The sequence below is a fragment of the Diadema antillarum genome, unplaced genomic scaffold (assembly GCF_040938485.1).
Source record: "Diadema antillarum isolate AM-2024a unplaced genomic scaffold, OU_Dant_1.0 seq00000934_RagTag, whole genome shotgun sequence".
In the NCBI taxonomy this organism is placed as follows: Eukaryota; Metazoa; Echinodermata; class Echinoidea; order Diadematoida; family Diadematidae; genus Diadema; species Diadema antillarum.
The window spans coordinates 250,682-256,681 of NW_027271785.1; the positions used below are offsets into that span (position 1 = coordinate 250,682).

At 37.6% G+C, this 6,000-nt stretch overlaps 1 long non-coding RNA gene across 1 annotated transcript; it reads left to right on the plus strand.

Annotated features, from left to right (window-relative positions):
* The first annotated feature begins 920 nt into the window (after nucleotides 1-920).
* Nucleotides 921-4,301, plus strand: LOC139741566 (uncharacterized). The gene is made up of 3 exons (XR_011711630.1): nucleotides 921-2,827; nucleotides 3,283-3,427; nucleotides 4,209-4,301. It is a non-coding gene; the product is annotated as an uncharacterized lncRNA (long non-coding RNA).
* Nucleotides 4,302-6,000: the final 1,699 nt, after the last annotated feature.

Consider the following 6,000-nt stretch of genomic DNA (forward strand, 5'->3'; position numbering starts at 1 on the left):
AGTATGGATGGGAGGGGGGGGGAATATAAAAACTATTTTATGTTCTACCCGCAAACCATACTCAAAACTTTGAGACAAGCTTGTCAATCCTTTCCAACCCTCACACAAATGTCAGGAATTCTCAAGGTAGTAGATTTATGAAAGTCTTTTCATATCCTGGAAATACCACCACATGAAATATGGTTTGAATAGATAAGATCTTATAACCACCGCATGAAATGTGGTTTGAATAGATAAGATCTTCTGATACTCAGCTAAGGAATGGAGATCTAGAACCAATTCAGACTGGCAAGAAAAAAACAACTGTTGTCGAATGTGTTTAGAAATGCACTGCATGTTGATTTAGGCAAATTTCTGTTCATTTAATGGTCAACTAGAATAACATTTAATGATGAATTTTTGCACTTGTGCAGATTATTCTAAACCAAATGTTAATTTTCAAGCTAATTTTTAAAGTTCTGTCATCATACATGTAGGTCACAAGCTTGAACTCACTCATCAATTCTAATTATTTCTGTGTGAGTCATCATTTTCTAACAGCATGTCTTTACTTTACTCTTCTTGCCTTTTCCTTTTCGATCTTGGGTTACTACAAAAACAACATGGCAATACCTTTAATATATATTAATAAAATCAATTTATTTCTTTGTATTTGTTAACCCATTTTCATGTCTTGAAAGTGCACTAAAATTCTTCTGGTCTCTCCATTTCTGGCTTAGAATATCGTACACTCCTATAAAAATCATTGATTTCTCTGTAAACTTGTCCACTTTCATTGAGTCTAGCACATCTGGGCTAGAATCTAGTGACACCGCAAACTGCCCATAGGATATCTGTACCGCCAGTGTGTATACTGTACGTGTATCATGTGCACAAAAAGCCCCTTTAAAGGGGAAGGATACTCTCTAAAAAATTTCGAGTGAATAATTCACTCCTCGGAAGGAGTGAATAAAATTTCACTCAATTAAGAGTGACTTTCACTCGTTGTCGAGTGAATTTCACTCTTGTAACGAGTGAAATTTGTGTGAAACCCATTCGCCGAGTGAATTCCGAGTGAAAATTAAGCCGAGTGAATTCCGAGTGAATACATAATTAAACGCATTTGGCTAGGCCAATAGAAATCGAGAATTCCCCTGTCATGTGTTTACTCTAAGCCAATCACCAGCCGCAATTTCCCCTGGCTTGGGCGCGGGCAGGTTTACCTGAAGAGCGACGCGTCGCCTGTGCGTGGACTGTGACACTGTGTGCAATTGCGTGCTGTGTGCTAGCTGTGCGTGTATTATGCATAGGATCACAGATTTACGTGCGTGTAAGTGCAATCGTGAGAATCTGAGCCTGGATGTCGTGATGGACGGGAGAAAATGTCTGTCTTCAAATTGAGTGGGGCGGAGATATTATTCACATTTTTGAAGGTAAGCAAACCATAGATCGATCTAATTATACCTCTCCGTAAACGACCATTTATTATGTAAGTTACCTTTAGGGTTCTATACGAATGACCCCGGGCCCGTACTGGCGCTCCTTCGAACAATTGATGTACGATGGTTTGTACACAGTTAGCTATATGGGGCTGGTCATACCATAGAACACCTTACGAACAGCTAGAATCCGAGGCCGAAACTCAGCTGATGGTACACGCTAGGTGTTGGGATCTAATACAGTAATACGTTGAGTCTTTAGACAACACTTTAATTGTACACGTTGGGATCTAGGGCTTGAACTATTCAAAAAAAAAATGAGTGATGAATGAAACGTTGGTCGTTAGTCATTGAATTGACATTCGTAAGCATATCATCACACAGAGATTACTGTGGTCGAGTGTAGAGATCGAACTTATACTATAGGGTCCTAACTGTTACTAAGCTGTGCTAATTAAAGCAATACGTACATTACGGTCATTAGAAGCGCCTAGCGCCAGACACGTACTCTACATTGTAATGCTATTGTTGAGTTGACAGCCGAATCACTGACACTGGTCTGTGTTGCCAGATGAGCTAGATGGTGATCTCGATCAGTACGGTAATAAAGAATGGTGAAATTTGGTGATTTATGATTATTGTTCATTATATACACTGTATGTAGTAAAAAAGGACTTTTATTTGCCACTACATTTGAGCATCCAAACAGCTGGGAGAATACCACGTACACTAGCTCCCACGTCATGTGTCGTGATCATCTACTACTGTACTAGGTAAGAAGTATGATGCGTGTACTGTTCGTGTTAAGTGTTGGTCCACTGTGACATCACACTTCTAGCTGAAGATCAGCGTGCTCACACATCATGGAGATCGATCCCCCTCGTAGCAGACGATGACTGGTACTATTTTCAACACTGTTTTTTATGAAAGTTACAGGTGACCTTAGGTATTGAAATTTGGCAGAGATCATCTTTGGGTCTTTAATTCTAACATTAAATATGCTGATGTAGCTAAAAAAGTAATTAGGCCTACTAGCTTTTGTATTGGTGCTCACTTAGTATTTGTGTGGACAAAACAACTGCATATTGTCTTGTGGAAATGAGTTCTAAATCCATTTCTGAACCTTGTGTTTTCATACTTTCCTCCAGATAAGGACGTAGACATGACAGCTCTTCGGGAGTGATGGTGATTTAAAGGAACTCGGTGTAGGGGTCATCATTTGGAGAACAAAGACAGATATTGATAGCTGTACAGTCTCTGTCACACGAAGAGGGTGCAGATTGCAAAGTACCAGATGTGGTCATACAACGACTAGCCATTGAATTCAGGGTTGACGAATGCTGGAAACACCGGGCCAACATCAGCGAAGGAGCCTCTGAGATATGGACTTCCATTGCATTAACCCTGCTGTAAGCTATTCTGTTGTTTTCCACAATGATTAATGAAGGGAGACTAGTTTGAAATTGATTTATATATTCATTTTACATTCTAGAGTCTTAGTAATTACATAAGAGGCTACATTAAGAGACTGAATGCTTGGTTGGTTTTATTTTGTTTGAAGAAATGATTTTCAAGATACTTCATGGAGCAGTTTTGGAGCTGTCCTTCCCTCTGACAATGAATGTCTTGACAGGTTAGTACTTGTATTTAAGAAAAATGTGTACTGTGTACTTGCCATATCGACGGAAGTGAAAACCTTGTTATGGTCAGTCTTGAGTTGTGTAAGTAGAGCTGTTGCTTATGTCAAAAATATGTATGTTAAATGATTTAGCTCTTCAAGTTTATAATGTAAACTGGAGGAACCTACTATCCTCATGCCATTTGTATTATTCATAAAACCATTAAATTTTACTTATTTGCCCAGGAATTCAACACACACATCACTTCAAGGGGGAAGAGATACTTCAAAAGCTGAGGGAAGGAGTTCTGACTGTTCCGAGGAGACTTCTGCACATCAAGATCATTGCAGCATATTTGTTGTTGAAAATGGAAGCAGAAAACTGTACAGCGTAAGTTCAATTATTTAAAATATTATTATTATTCATATATTATTATTATAATTTGAAAATTGGTCTGGAATACCAGTTTCCCATTGTCGTGTCTTGTACTACAATGTACATTTCCATCCAATATATAACCATGTAATTTGCCTGTTCATTTGTTTGTTTGTTTTTTTGGTCTTCTCAAGTATAGAGAAAAGCAGACTAAAATTTGCCCCCCCCCCCAAAAAAAAAAAAATAAATAAATAAAATAAAAAAAATAGGAAAGAAAGTAGAAGGGACCGGTAAGTGTAACATTGTTAATGAAGTGATGGTTATAGATTTAAAAATAAAGACTGGTATACTTGTATGAAACACGTAAACAGAGTGTACGTACAAGACTCCACGCTGACTTATTTTCGTGGTAGCCCCATTGGGCCACATGTATATTGATTTGATAATAGTCCTAATACTTATGATTTAATCATCACAATGATTGATAAAAAAGTGGGAGTTGATGTGCCATGAAGTTCAATGGATAATCACATCTTGTATAAATTTTTCTACTAACTGTGCACATTCATACTTAACCTATCTGCATGAAATTTTCATATGTATTAACTGATATCTGGCTCAAGTAGCAATAAATGTACTTGAAACAGTGGTACTGAATAGCAATAGAAATTAATGCCAAGAAAAAAAAAACATAAAAATAGTTCAGCCCCTTAAAAGATTAAAATGAGGGCCAAATTTTTTATGTTTGCGTCGTAGAATATGATTAACATTTTTCTTGCTTTCTTTTTAAATTCAGATACCAAGTAGTGAGCAAAGGATGTTGTAGCCAAGGCAGTTGCGATGCAGTACCCCACTTTGTGAGACACCACACAAGGTGCAAAAGGACATGTAAGTGTATACTCGTAAGTTTATGTGATCTACAACTTTTTTTAGCCCTCTTTAGCAGAAAGATTAAGTGACATACATGGTATCGCATTCATCTAGCTTGCAAAAACTTCAACATTTTCAACTTTTCTCAAGAGCTAGTGGACAGAATTAAGCAAACAAACGAGGAGTTGATCATCCTTGTTTAGTTAGGGGGCAAGGACCCAAAGTTTTTCAGATTATGGGCATGACCCCCCCCCCCCCCCCCCAAAAAAAAAAAAAAAAAAAAAAAATGGCCTTTACAGGGAAATTGCATCTATTTCTTAATTAACTCATTGTGCAAATATACAGGCAATGTGGGGATTGTGATGTACCTTCTGATAGATGTCTAATAAAGTTGTGTGCAGATTGTCCTGATTCCATGACTTAGGTTCGATGAACGTTAACTTCAATGTAACGTAATGTAACTTTAAGTTCCAACATGCCAGTTGCGCCGTTCATTTATAATAAACCTATTCTCGTTTTCTTCCATAAGAATGCCACTACATGTATTTCTACTGCTATCAGATCTTCATCAGTTATAGTCAACTCTGTGCCAAAGTCAAATTTGTTGAGACTCAAGAAAAAGCTTTGACTTACAATGCATTTTTATATTTCAGGAGTATACCTGTATGGCAAGGATCATGGATTTATTGAGTATCGTTTGAAGACCTTGAGGAGCTATGACACCACACATCACCTCAGGCAGAGAGAGAGAGAGTAGTTGCAGCTCCCAACAAGCCCCTGAACGAGCACCATTCCAACGTTAGATTAGAAGCCCAATGAGAAGAGACAGCTACCATCGGTGTATAGGTCTAAATACCCTTGCTTTTTCCTCTTTTGAGATACAGCATATGCTCCTCCGACGTTGGAACTTACATTCTTGTTGAAGAGTCAGCCTCATCAGGCTCAGCGGTAGTTTAGCATGAAGCTGTTACCAGGATGTACTGCAGCACTTCAACATTAAAAGTAGAACAGGGCTCGCCGATGAAAAGAGTTTGTTGCATAGAATGTGTGATTGTTAATGTTTTAAATTGTTGATTGTTGTATATACTAGTAACTGAAAATAGTTTTGACTTATATAGTCAAAAAAATCTCCTCTTCATGGCCAAATGTTAATCAATACATTCATCTGTGAGGTGTTCCAAGCATATCAAAGAATGTTTGGCCACACACAACTTGGCATTCCGCATGATACGAATCTGGCTGCACTCATGATTAAGCACCCCCTTCTCTCCAGGCAATTCTGCCTTGCTTTAATAAAACCTTTTTATGGTCTAATATTCAAGAGAGAAAACTGTTGACAGACACTCGTATGTAATTTTTTTTCGTTCCCTCATTTTTATTTTTATTTTTTATTTTTTTTTGGGGGGGGGAATGCTACAAATAGCAGCTAAATAGTAGAATCTTCCAATGGTCATCCATGCTCTTGGGATGAAGATCATGTCTCCATGTTGTGATTAAGTTACCACATACCTTTGTCACCCCTTTGATTAGCATTGATGCAGTACAATATGCATGTGCTCAAATTTATTGCATCCATCTTCTTTGGAGTAGGGGGAAAAATCTTTAAAAAAAATAAAACAAAATTGATGGGAATCATTGATCCCTAGGGTTACGGGACCCAGAGTTATTTTGTACATTTTCACCTTAATGTAATTGATGTACTGTACTTTGAAAAACTT